Below are 15,246 nucleotides of genomic sequence, written 5' to 3'. Positions count from 1 at the left end.
AGAATTTACTTGACAGAAAACCTATTAGCGTTCTCAGCATAAAATAGAAATTGCTTTAATTTTCATAAAATCTGTTAAAATACTTTCTTACTGATTTGATTATATTATTCTTGTAAAATGTCAAATATATTTAAAAATTGGCTAATGTTCCGATGAAAGCACAATTTGAATTGTGTGAAATGTTAATATATTTCATGTAAAAATCCTTTGGTTTATAGTGGTTGTATGGTGAAGAGAAATACCGTAAATCCTCGAGTATAATCCGCCCTTGAGTATAATACGCAGGGGATTTTTAGGGGGCTGTACCTCTGAAAAACCTAAACCTTGTGTATAATACGCACCCCTTCTCTAACTTGAGTCAAGGAGGCCTATATAACGTCTTTGGTTTGTAAAAATGTATACGATAGCGTCCTTTATAATTATTGTATATAATGCAAACGTGTAACTTTTTTGTGCATTTTGTTTGCAGAAAATAAAGAAATAACAGTAATAACTTTTAATAAATGTTGCTTACTGCAAGTTATGGATGATTCTTTTATGACTTCATTGCTTTCAAGTTTAGCTTAAGGTATTTTCGCGGCCGACATCACAAAATGGGTCTGAATAAACATTGCCGGATAGCAAATCGAGACTCGGACATTGCTTAGAAAATAATTTTCATTTTTAACCTCGTATATAGTACGCACTAGGGATTTTGACCTTTAAATTTTGGGGAAAAAATGCGGATTATACTCGAGGATTTACGGTAATTACAACTCTAACGGCGGCAGCGGTGGCGACAACGATGGCGGAAGTGGTGATAGCAGCGATGACGACGGCGGCCGTACAGTGGCGGCGCCCGCGACAGCGGCAGCGGGGACAGTGGTGACGGAGGCATTACCGGTGGTGACAGTGATGGCGGCGGCGACAGTTGGTGACAGCGGCGTTGGTGACAGCGGCGGCGGTGGTGAAAGTGGCGGTAGCAGTGGCGGCGGTGGTGACAGTGGTGGTGACAGTGGCGGCGGTAGTGACAGTGGCGGCGGTGGTGACAGTGGCGGCGGTGGTGGTGACAGTGGCGGTGGTGGTGACAGTGGCGGCGGTGGTGAAAGTGGCGGTAGCAGTGGCGGCGGTGGTGGCAGTGGTGGCGGAGGTGACAGTAGCGGCGGCGGTGACAGTGGCGGCGGCGGTGACAGTGGCGGTGACAATGTGGTTGGGAAGCAAATCCTTATCACACAGCCACGCCTGCGCAATGATGACTTTTTTTTCTTGGGAGTTGTATTGGTGGTGACGGTGACCATAGTTGTGGTGGTGACTACTTGTTGTGGTAACAGTTGTTTGTTTTCTTTCTTGTACGTAGTCATGGTAGTGAAGAAAGTGATGGCGGCAACGTTGAATGTTTTTTTTTTTTTTCGTATTTATCTATATTGTCATTGCTTTTTTAAAACTACATTATAGTTATTTTATACTGAAGATAAATAAGTTACGTTTACCGTGGAATTTTCACCTGTCCGGCTAGTTAATAAAATTGCTATTAATCACAATGCGAAGCTTTGGCGTCTGACTGTCAATCCAGTATAAACGCTTTAAGTATTCAAGACCGGCCATAATTAGATACCGTCACAATACAAACATCTAATTGGAAGACAACTTGTTGTTACTTAATGCGTTGGTGTATCACAAGCAACAAAGACGCCATCGTCGAAATGTGTTTATTTGTTTTAAATTATGGTTCCAGTTTATTTTAACTTGTAATTTCGACAATTTTTAACGTATAATTTGTCCGCAATTTTATTAAATCAATTTATTATATTATTATAATTTAATCAATTTCCTTTTGTTGCATTCTGCGTTATTCTGTTGATATAATTGTGGGTTTTCGGGTGCTTTAACAGTTTCTGACTTTACTAAATAAATAGTACAAAGACGAGTTTCTGACGTCGTTATGTACCTTAGGTTCGATATTTGTCTTTTCTCTTTACTTCGTGTGGGTGTATATGTGTGCGTGTGCGTATGGTATTTCGCCAAATCTCTTTACACTGGTTGATTACGAAAGAAAAACGCAGTATGAACATACGAGTAATAGCATGGGACTAAACCAAGTGTTGAACATTCATTTGTACACAAATATTAGTGTGTATGTGAATGTATGCATGTTTACACATACTCTCTCTCTCTCTCTCTCTCTCTCACACACACACACACACACACGCACACACACACACACACACACACAAATAGATACATGTATAGATAATACGCATATTCATTATAAACATATACACATGTACATAGAATGTATATTATATAATATATATTACATAATATATATATGATACATACATATAAAATATATGTAATATATTATATATATATGCATATATATATTTATATTTATATATATATATATATATATATATACAAATATATATATGAATGTATAAATGCATATGTGTATATATATACATGTGTATGTATGCATGTCTGTATGTTTGAATGTCTATTTATTTCTCAATCTGTACCGAGCAAAAAATCTCTAACTTATACATTGTATTTCATAGAAGCGAGATCATTAATCCCAAATAAAGAAAATATCTTAGAAATAGAAGAACAATTTCAATAAATAAATGAATGAATAAATAAATAAATAAAATTTTTACGACGACGGCGGCCATCACAGAAAAAGTTGTCTTTTTTGTGAAGAGCTTTCAAAGCGAAATAACAAGCCGGCGTATAACAAGCTATAGAGATCCAGGGATCTTTAGAAACTTACATGTGAGGCTGTCGGAATTTCGTTTGTAAACAAACTATTCGTGGGCTTCTTAACAAATAATACAAAATGAGATAACAAAAGAGTCTGTACGTGATCAGTAGAGAAAACAACAACCGAATCTCTTTCAATTTACATCGTTGAGAACTTTCAAAACATAAATGGACGAACGCTTTATATAATGTAGCTCTTGATACCACTAAATGATGGAATAGTCACATGTGGAATTTCTTTGATTATACATTTGTTCGAGTAAGGCTGACTTACTGCTATATTGGAACGCAAAATGCTGGGAATTTATACAATCTTTCAGGTTGCCAAACCTAACAGACCTTATTTTAAAATTTGTATATAAAATTGCTAGTCTTGTGCTCGGGCACAAAGCCAGCAATTTCAAGTGATGTGGGGCTGATCGATTACATTAACTTCTGTATGTGGCAGGTACTTAATTTTATGACCCCGAAGAAGCAAAGTTGATCTCGGTGGTATTTGGTATTAGAACGTTAAGAGCCAGAAGAAATCCTGCTGAGCATTTTATCTGGTGCTGTAACGATTCTGCCATTCTGTAATAGAATCCTTTCTATTACAAGTAGGAGGTCTGGAATTTACTGGGGGTGGGGGAAGGATAGTCGGTTGCATCAACCGCAGTGCTCAACTTGTAGTTATTTCATTGACCCCGAAAGGACGAAAGGTAAAGTCAACCTCGGCAGAATTTGAACTCAGAACATAATTACGAAGGAAATGCTTCTAAGCATTTTTCAAACCCCAATATAATAATAGCTGATATAATAATAGTTGACACATTGTTGGTTGATTTCTTCTGACACATTTTACATTATTTAGAGAGGAAATAAGAGAGAGGAGAAAAGATACAGAGAGATTTAATATAAGCGGTGCAGTATGAGTGCACAGACTTGGCTTTGTGGCAAGCAGTGGATAAATAAACGCTACAGACACACAGAAACACGCACACACAATGAGAGAGAGAAAGAACCATAGAGATAGAGGAATGAGAGGAGAGAGAGAGTACATGTGTGTGTGTGTGGTGTGTGTGTGTGTGTAAAGAGAGAGAGAACCAGGTAAGTGTGCTTACAACTTTTTTAACCTTTTGAATATCATTTCATTTTATTTAAGGTGATGAACTGCCTTGTTTTAAAAAATTTAATGTGTTTCATCATTCTGGATAAGCACCAAGAGATTTGATACAATTTAAATTAAAATTATTGTATGTGTTACCATATTTCCTACTATTACCCATAGTGGTAGAAGTGTATTTCCAAAGTTGCCTGTCATATGACGAGTAACACTCAAGTATAAGCAGAAACTGCAATTTTCTAAACGGTAAACCGGTAACGCAAAGATCCGTCCTCTTTCCCACTCTTTTTAATTCCTACTCACAGGACCTGTATACACCTCCACATAGCATAAACAGTTTACGTAGATGACGCCACAGTCACTTCCACAACCATCTCTGCACAATTATTCCCACTTGGATATGTGGCTGCAAGAAAATTTACTAGGATTTACATGCATCAATTCCTCCATCTTACCATAGAACATTAGATACCACAACCATCAGAAAATTAGTAAAACGAGAGGGAACTCTGTCGGTTTCCACGATGACGATTCAGTTGTTCGATCAACTGTATACTAAGCTCATTGAGTTAGAGTTTAAGTGGTTGAGTATTTCTGACATGTATACTATTAGTCTGAAATATGGTATGAGAAGCTATACTTTTGAATTACAATTACAATCCATCCGAAGAATTTCTGCACAGTTTTCGTGAACTCAGTTTCACTCATAAGATTTGGGTCGACGCGAGGTAATTGTAAAAGACACTTGCCCAAGATGCCGCGTAGTGGGAGGGATCGAGCCCAGGACTTCGTGATTGGAAAGCGAAATTCTTAACCATTCCGTCATGCTCCTTCACACCAGCCATCATGCACAATAGCACGTACATACCACACACAAACACAAAAAGCAAAATTACTTGGAATATCATAAAACCACTTTCAATATTAAAAACATATATAAAAGACGTAATAAAAACAAAAAGCATACTGATGCACAACACACTTAAATATTCACAGGTACCAAATTTAGACAATACAACATAACACCAGTTTTAGCATGCAGAGAAATTTATTGACTCCATCTTGGATTATTCCGGTTTTACCGCTGACCCAGATATAAGATAACTTAACATAATTAATGTAACACAGAGAGAGCATGCACTATTCATCAAACACAGTAAAGGAACAATATTCCCAATGAAAGAACTTTTGGACATGCTGAGTCACACAGTCTGTTTCCATAGCATCTGTTATCTTCCATACGCTTATTGGTACAATCGCCATTCGCCAAACACATTCTTATCTATTTAACTTATTCGTTTCATGTTTATATTTATTTTTTAGTCAGGTAGGGAAAGGAGTGCCCGTGACCCTTGTACAGGGCCACCGAGACTGGTGAGAGGGAGGAAGGAAGGTATCCCCAAACCTGACACAAATGCTTGCAACAAAGTGGACTCAACTAAAAGCACTCAAAATACCAGATGGTTGTGTTAAACCTGGCGTAGGATTAAGTACTCATCCACCCCAAAACAGAAATATATTAGCCCTTCCACCCCAAAACAGAAATATATTAGCCCTTCCACCCGGGACTAAGGGAAGGTAAGAATTATTGCCAGACAGTTTTTGAGAAAGTTACTTCTTGTTGCCACTGTAGTCATTGTTAGTTTTTATTTTTCTATTTTAAATAATCTAACTTATTTAAAATTTATTTACTATTCTTGTAATTTCTGATACTGCATCTATTATTATAACCATTTTCATCATTATCGCTGCTGCTGCTGCTGGTAGAATTAACGGAAACTAAAATCTGTTAATAATAAGTGTTGAGTTTAATTGCTTAAAATTCTATTTTAATATAACAATTCAGTCGCAGATATTTCTAATAAAACTTCAAACTTCGAATTGTATTATTTCTAACGAAATCAGAAAGACACTGTAATTATTTCTATTTCAGGTTGAACAAAATAATTCATTTTTCCTTATATAGAGGTCTCTTAATTTTTAATTATTCGTCACAATTTTCTATACTTTTGCTTTGTAACGATTTTCTTTTGTTTTGAAATTCTTTAAAACTTATGCAGCTTGATGCACAACTTGAATGAGTTTATATATATTGGTTTTATTCATGTAGAAATTTAATGTAAATATCCTTACACACATACTACGCAAATGAAATACAAGATATACAAACTTTACTTCCAAAAATAATGTTTCCAGTAAGTCTTTTGTTTAATATATTGATGTTTAAACTGTCAATTATTCCCGTTTTCTACGCATCAAATATTCGAACTGTTTTACTAATTGCATAACGGTAGTAAGGCGGTGGGCAGGATCATTACTGAGTCTGACAAAATGCTATGCCGTATTTTTCCTGACCTTTTACATTCTGGTTTCAAATCTCGCCGGGATCAACTTTGTCTTCCATCTATTCGAGTTCAATAAAATAAAGTACTAGTCATGTACTGAGGTCGATATAATTGATTAATATCATGCCCTCAAATTTGCTGGTTTGTGCCTAAACTAGAAACTATTATTATGTCAGGGTAATGGATCGCCAGAAAAGTTAGAACATCTGACAAATTTTCATATGATATTTAGTTATAGTCCTTTTCGTTCAGAGTTCAAATTCCGTCGAGATCAACTCCGCCTTGTACTGTCCAGGAGTTGTTAAACTAAATTGCCACTGAAGTATTAGGGTCAATTTGAGCGACTAATCCTTTTCTCTAAAAATGTGTGGCATTATGGCTACAGGGCGATAAATTGGCTGAGTCATTAAGTAGAAGATAGAATGCATGTGATATTAAAATCCCCAAGAAATCAACTTCAGAGATCCCGATTTGCAGGGTCATTAGGTAGAAGATAGAATGCATGCGGTATTTAAATCCCCTAGAAGTCATCTCGATTTGCGGTTTCGTTCGAGCAGCAGGACAAAAAAAACTATGAGATTTTCGCTCTTTCTTATATTCGAAATAATCTTTCCAGCATTGGCGTAGCTCGGGTGTTTTTATGTTACTGCATTAATCCTTTATTGACCGAATCATTAAATCCTCATTGTCGAACGACGGAGAATTACCACCGCAAGTGTAAATAAAGAACTATAAATAAATGTCTCTAAAGTTTACAATTAGTTAAAAAAATATAGGCTTCAAATATAAATAAAAAGCAAAAATATATTCCAGTGTAATTATTTACCCTTTAACGCTGAACATATTTCAAATGGCCACATAGAGTCCTTAGAAAGCTGCAGATTTTCTAACCATTCCTAAATGCTTTGTTATGTTTGAGTAACAAGAAGGCACTGATTTCAAATTTGGCGCAGAGCTAGCAATTTCGAGAGAGGGGTAAGTCGATTACATCGATCCTAATACTCAACTTCCTCGGAAGCATGGAAGGCAAAGTTGACCCCGGAAGGATGAAAGGCAAAGTCGATCTTGTAAGGATGGACAACAAAGTCGACCCCAGTGGCATTTGAACTCAGAACATAAAGACGGAAGAAATGCCGTTTTTGTCGACACGGTAACTATTCTGCCAACTCGCCACCTTAAAACAGAGACGTTCTCATTAACGAGAGGATATGCAGAATAGCATCATTTGATTCTAGGTACAAATGCTTACAATGTCAACATTAATTTGATAATGAGCCATCGATAACGAATTGACATCTTGCCCGTTTTATGAAAATAAAAGGTACCAAATGTTTCACTGGACCATTTATATACTCTATATTTTTCAGCTATATCTCTCATAAATTTAAATCACATCGCCAGCCACTCTACTGGATTCGATGTGTTTTCACTTTTATTTCATTACGTTTATTCATTCATTTTTCCTTTGTGTGTAGCAAAATGATGTTTTTAAGTTCCGGTTGATAGGAAGTATAACCGACGACCTTGAGTTTATTCCCAGTTAAATTACTTATTGGAAAAGAATAAACGTCACAAGTTCCTTTATTCCGTTCGTCATAAATCAGCGATGAGATCCTTATTTTTTTTAAAGTAAACAAAACAATAAGAATATTATTGTTATTGTTTTTGTTGTTGATGTTATTGTTGTTCTTGTTGTTGTTTCCTTGTGATATCTTATCTCTAGACTTATCTTGGAGTAATGTGATGTAGCTATTGGATAATGGATCAAATGCTGGATGTGTAAGTGGCAAGCTGGATTCTTTACTTCAGAACTGTCTTCAAAACTGTAATCAAAATCTATGTTATACTGAAAATTTGACAGAAAGAGAGAAATTCAAGCATCTATCTCAGAGTCAATTCTCCAATGAAAACTGCTACTTGTAATTGTCCCGACGGAAAAATCCCTACGTTAAATTAGCTCGTAAAACAGTAAGCAGTGTTGATTCGACAGCTGCCGCTATTAAACTCTTCAGCTTTATTTAACTTTTTCCTGAATTATTTAATGAAACAACAGCTTTCTCAGAGAGAGAAGACAACAGCTGTTGTAGTTCCATTATTTCAAAACATTAACTTTCAGAAATTTTTATTTTATAAATAGTTATTTAACTTTTTTTCCTACATTATTTCATTAAACAGCAGTTCTATCAGCTAATGAAAGAGGACAACAGCTCTCTTCCTTCCATTATTTCAAAACATTATTTAACATTTTTAGCATTATTTAACTCTTTCAGCATTATATAACTTTTCAGTATTATTTATCTTTTTCAAGATTATTTATTTAAACAACAGTTTCTTCAGCAACCAAAAAGGGATCACAATCAACATTATTTAAGTTTCAGTATTATCAGTGGAGGCACATAGCCTAGTGGTTAGAGCAGCGGACTCGCGATCGTGGGTTCGAATCTCAGAATGGACGATGTGCGTATTTATAAGCGTAACACCTAAGCTCCACGCGGCTCCGGCAGAAGGTAATGGCGAGCTTCTGCTGACTTTTTCGCCACAACTTTCTCTCACTCTTTCCTCCTGCAACTTGCAGCTCACCTGCGACGGACCGGCGTCCCGTCCAGGTGGGGAAACCTATATGCCAAGGAAACCGGCCCTATGTACCAGTTGTGGCTCGAGAAGGAACAAACAACATTATTTTATCAACAACTTTCTCTTGTATTATTTAATTTAAAAACAGGTGCCTCATCAACTAAAACAGGACAACAGTTGTCGTCTTACACTTTTTCAAGCCATTATATCACTTTTTCTACACTAACTTTTTCAGCATAATTTAATTCTTTCACTAGTTCTTTTTCTTATTTTATCAGTATTAGTTAACGTTTTCAGTATCATTTAATTTTGCCAAATTATTTTTATTTTATGAACAATATTTAACTTTGTTTTGCATTATCTCTTTCAGTGTTATTTAACTTTTTAACAACTTTTAACTTCTTTGGTATTAGTTATCTATTTAAGCATTTTTTTTTTTTTACTTTTCAGTATTATTAATTTAATGAACACTAGTGGGACCTGTAGAAATTCTACAGAATGAAAAAGATTAAGAGAAGCTATTTAAGAAAGAAAGAATGATTTTTATTTTTATTTTGCTAAGTTATTTCCCTTCCAGTCACAATATTATATGATTTTAAAATCTACTAAGTACTTTATATTTCTCTTTTTCTCTCTAATTCTTCAACAAACTTTTTAACCATGTAATTCCCTTCTTCACACCTTCAACATTTCTCTCTTTCTCTTCACCCGCCCCCACCCTACATCACGTCATTAACACTTCTCTCTCCCCCTTTTTCTCACCGTCTTTTTCTCTCGTTCTTCGCCACTTCGCCTTCATCTAACGACATGATGCATTTGGCCTTAGTGTATTATTATACTCCTCTCTTCTTTCTTCTCAACTCACATTTCTCTCTCCCCCCTCTCTCTCTCTCACTCAATCCACCTCTCTAACTAACTAAAGTATAACGGGCGAACGAACAAGCAGATTATTATACAGATTATTTAATTAGTTTTTTATATTATTATTTAATTAAACAAAAGTTTCCTCAGCAACTGAAAGACGGCTGCAAAGAACGGTTGAGACCTCTGATCATAGACTTCATACTACAACGATAAAGTCGTGTAGGTTAGATAATGTTTGTTTTACGATTATCCCCCCCCCCCCATTATCAAAATGTGGCGAAATTAAGACTGTGAGCTGGCAGAATCGTTATTACGCCGCGCTAAATGCTTAGCGGCATTTCGTCCGTCTTCATGTTCTAAGTTTAAAATCGGCCAAGGTTAACTTTTCCTTTCATCTTTTCGGGATCGATAAAATAAGTACCAGTTGAGCACTGGGGTCGATGTAATCGACATAGCCCCTCCGGAAATTGCTGGCCTTGTGCCAAGCATTTTAAACCAATATGAGAAGAAATTAAATCTTCAAGATAATAAATGTATCGAACATATCGTTGTATACAGTTAGATGTCAAAACTTCGGATTTATCAGTTCATCATAAAATATTTTTTATGAAAATACAAACACCTGTAATACAATTTTGTACACCTGTAATATAATTTACCTTCGTGTATGTAAACCACTCACCAGATGATAAATTGGCAGAATCGCTATACCGTCGGGTAAGCTACATCGTTATAGCGATGGGTACAATATTTGTTCTGATTGTCTGCGGTCTAAATTCAAACGATTTGGAATAAGACGACCAATATTTTTTGACCCCGTGAATGCGATGTTCAACCCGTCGTGTCCCTGCAGTCAGTTTCTCCCCCAAGTGTGCGTTCCCACTAGGGTTTATTTAGACCTGACAGATTGTTTTGCTGGTTGCTATAATATAACTCTTATCCAAATAAAAGGAGTTCTTTCTTCTTCGCCTGGATCTAGTAGGTTATATTTTTATCGTCTAGTACTTAAGGCCCAAATTACAATTACATTGACAGTTGCAACACAAACTCCGCCGATGCTGTTGTGTACTTATTTGGAGTTAGATGGATGGATTATATGGGTATAAAAGAAGTGTTGGCTGGTTTTCAAATAGTCCTTATGACCTCGCGGTTAGGTCAAGCGTAACGTCCAAGATATTTACTTCGGCCAGACTAGCTTCGACATTCACCTTGAGTTCAAATACGTTGTAAGTTTTTAAGATCTGTTTCATTAATTTCTAAGCTGTACACCCACACGAACATTTCGTGATCATGATTTGTCGTCCCTGTATTGGAATGATTTGACACCATCAGCAAAATTCTCTTTATTTAGAATAAGAACAATCTTTTCGGTATACAGATTTACATACTATCGTTATCCTGGTGACGACATCTACGTCGTGCATTCAGCTTTCGAATTCAACATATAACTTCGGTTAGGATTACGGATTTTCTGGCATGCAATATGGTCTTCAGGTTGTTTTATACGGTGTCGGCGTGTTCATTTGTAACTGAATAACTTTTAGAATGCCTTAGGTCACCGCGGAATAATTATCAAAGATATCGAATTGTATGAATTTGCAGTTACTCTTTTTCTCTTTCGCCGCTCGCAAACTATCTCATGACAGCCATATTGATATTCTACGGTTAAACTTTAAAGATTATTTCAGTCATTTATTTATTAATTCAATCCAGGTTATCACCTTTTGTTTATACTTAGGTCCTATTCTGCTGGATTTATGATTTTACATCAAGGGTGAATAAAAGAGGCTATTTTAAGGGTGTCTAATTGTGACAAACGCTATATATTTTTTGGCAAGACATTTTAGATTGTTTTTGATTTTTCGATCTTTCACTACAGATAGTACTCAATATGTGGTGTGCGTGTGCTTGTGTGTTTCTTAAATTTGTATGTGCGTACTATATGGAGGTGTTTCTCTGCTTCTGTTTGGCATGTATATATTTAAAACAAATATTTATTACTTCATCTCGTAAGTGAAGCTATTTCTGTTATAATTATTAAATTCTTATTAGACATATGACCTTGTGATCGGTAATTACATGTTTACTTCGTCTTTAAATTTCTGGTCTGTTGATGACTTCATTAACAAAGACTTCATTAGAGCAGTAGATAATTAGCGTTAAAAACAAGGCCAAAGGGTTAATAAATAGCAGGTAATTGGATGAGGTATCTGCAATGAATCTATTAAATTGCATATCTAGCTCGAGAAGAATTCATAAGTGTTCACGCGCATGCGCATGAGTGTATGTGTGTATGTGTGCGCACGCGCGTGTGTGTGTGTGAACATTTGTGTCTATGCGATATTTTTATTGTGGGAACTCGAGAGACTACGAGGATTTACACAAACATTATATATAGACACACACTCACACACACACGCACACACACATATACATACATATACATAAATGTGTATGTGTGTGTATATATGTATATATCGAGAGAGAGAAAACGAGAAAGACTAAGTCTCATTGTATATATCAAATTATATAGACTCTAAACACGTGCATGCATCTCTGCATAAATATATATGTGCGTGTACACACAAACACACACACAAACACACATACACACACACACACACACACATACATATATATATATATATATTATATATATATATATATATATATATATATACATATACATATACATATACATATATATATATATATATACATATATATATATATACATATATATATAACATATATATATATATACATATATTATATACATATACATATATATATACATACATGTATATATATATATATAATATATATATATACATATATATATAATTAATTAATAAGGGTGAGAGAATTAGATACTAATTTAATAGTATATCTATTCTACACCAAGTGGCCTAGTGCTCCGAGAAACCTGGATTATTATAATATTTTATAATATATTATAATATTTTTACAAAATAAATATAAGAGAGTGGTCACTATATGGCTCACTCTAGCACCAGTTAATCCAAAAGGTTTCAACCACAAAAATACATGTTTCCCATGAAAGTCAGTACGATTGTTAGCTCACACGGACAGGGCAAATAAAAAATAACAAAAATACAGATTATTTTGGGACAATTGTTTCGCTATTAATGAATTAAATGTAATTTTACTTACAAAAAAATCCACTTGTAGCTCCTCAGCCAAAACTATCTGGATGAAATCCACTCAATCACACGCCAGATTTTACCATAACGATAAATACGCGTGTGGTTCAATTGAATACATCCGATGTTATAATTCAAATGCCCCAACTAACAGCGCGCCAAATTTTCACGGAAAACAAATACAGCATTTAGAAATAAATGCAGCATAATTATAATTAATTAATAAGGGTGAGAGAATTAGATACTAATTTAATAGTATATCTATTCTACACCAAGTGGCCTAGTGCTCCGAGAAACCTGGATTATTATAATATTTTATAATATATTATAATATTTTTACAAAATAAATATAAGAGAGTGGTCACTATATGGCTCACTCTAGCACCAGTTAATCCAAAAGGTTTCAACCACAAAAATACATGTTTCCCATGAAAGTCAGTACGATTGTTAGCTCACACGGACAGGGCAAATAAAAAATAACAAAAATACAGATTATTTTGGGACAATTGTTTCGCTATTAATGAATTAAATGTAATTTTACTTACAAAAAAATCCACTTGTAGCTCCTCAGCCAAAACTATCTGGATGAAATCCACTCAATCACACGCCAGATTTTACCATAACGATAAATACGCGTGTGGTTCAATTGATTACATCCGACGTTATAATTCAAATGCCCCAACTAACAGCGCGCCAAATTTTCACGGAAAACAAATACAGCATTTAGAAATAAATGCAGCATAATTATAATTAATTAATAAGGGTGAGAGAATTAGATACTAATTTAATAGTATATCTATTCTACACCAAGTGGCCTAGTGCTCCGAGAAACCTGGATTATTATAATATTTTATAATATATTATAATATTTTTACAAAATAATATAAGAGAGTGGTCACTATATGGCTCACTCTAGCACCAGTTAATCCAAAAGGTTTCAACCACAAAAATACATGTTTCCCATGAAAGTCAGTACGATTGTTAGCTCACACGGACAGGGCAAATAAAAAATAACAAAAATACAGATTATTTTGGGACAATTGTTTCGCTATTAATGAATTAAATGTAATTTTACTTACAAAAAAATCCACTTGTAGCTCCTCAGCCAAAACTATCTGGATGAAATCCACTCAATCACACGCCAGATTTTACCATAACGATAAATACGCGTGTGGTTCAATTGATTACATCCGACGTTATAATTCAAATGCCCCAACTAACAGCGCGCCAAATTTTCACGGAAAACAAATACAGCATTTAGAAATAAATGCAGCATAATTATAATTAATTAATAAGGGTGAGAGAATTAGATACTAATTTAATAGTATATCTATTCTACACCAAGTGGCCTAGTGCTCCGAGAAACCTGGATTATTATAATATTTTATAATATATTATAATATTTTTACAAAATAAATATAAGAGAGTGGTCACTATATGGCTCACTCTAGCACCAGTTAATCCAAAAGGTTTCAACCACAAAAATACATGTTTCCCATGAAAGTCAGTACGATTGTTAGCTCACACGGACAGGGCAAATAAAAAATAACAAAAAACAGATTATTTTGGGACAATTGTTTCGCTATTAATGAATTAAATGTAATTTTACTTACAAAAAAATCCACTTGTAGCTCCTCAGCCAAAACTATCTGGATGAAATCCACTCAATCACACGCCAGATTTTACCATAACGATAAATACGCGTGTGGTTCAATTGATTACATCCGACGTTATAATTCAAATGCCCCAACTAACAGCGCGCCAAATTTTCACGGAAAACAAATACAGCATTTAGAAATAAATGCAGCATAATTATAATTAATTAATAAGGGTGAGAGAATTAGATACTAATTTAATAGTATATCTATTCTACACCAAGTGGCCTAGTGCTCCGAGAAACCTGGATTATTATAATATTTTATAATATATTATAATATTTTTACAAAATAAATATAAGAGAGTGGTCACTATATGGCTCACTCTAGCACCAGTTAATCCAAAAGGTTTCAACCACAAAAATACATGTTTCCCATGAAAGTCAGTACGATTGTTAGCTCACACGGACAGGGCAAATAAAAAATAACAAAAAACAGATTATTTTGGGACAATTGTTTCGCTATTAATGAATTAAATGTAATTTTACTTACAAAAAAATCCACTTGTAGCTCCTCAGCCAAAACTATCTGGATGAAATCCACTCAATCACACGCCAGATTTTACCATAACGATAAATACGCGTGTGGTTCAATTGATTACATCCGACGTTATAATTCAAATGCCCCAACTAACAGCGCGCCAAATTTTCACGGAAAACAAATACAGCATTTAGAAATAAATGCAGCATAATTATAATTAATTAATAAGGGTGAGAGAATTAGATACTAATTTAATAGTATATCTATTCTACACCAAGTGGCCTAGTGCTCCGAGAAACCTGGATATTATAATATTTTATAAT

Source organism: Octopus sinensis, linkage group LG11 (genome assembly GCF_006345805.1).
Source record: "Octopus sinensis linkage group LG11, ASM634580v1, whole genome shotgun sequence".
Lineage (NCBI taxonomy): Eukaryota > Metazoa > Mollusca > Cephalopoda > Octopoda > Octopodidae > Octopus > Octopus sinensis.
This window is presented reverse-complemented; position numbering follows the sequence as displayed.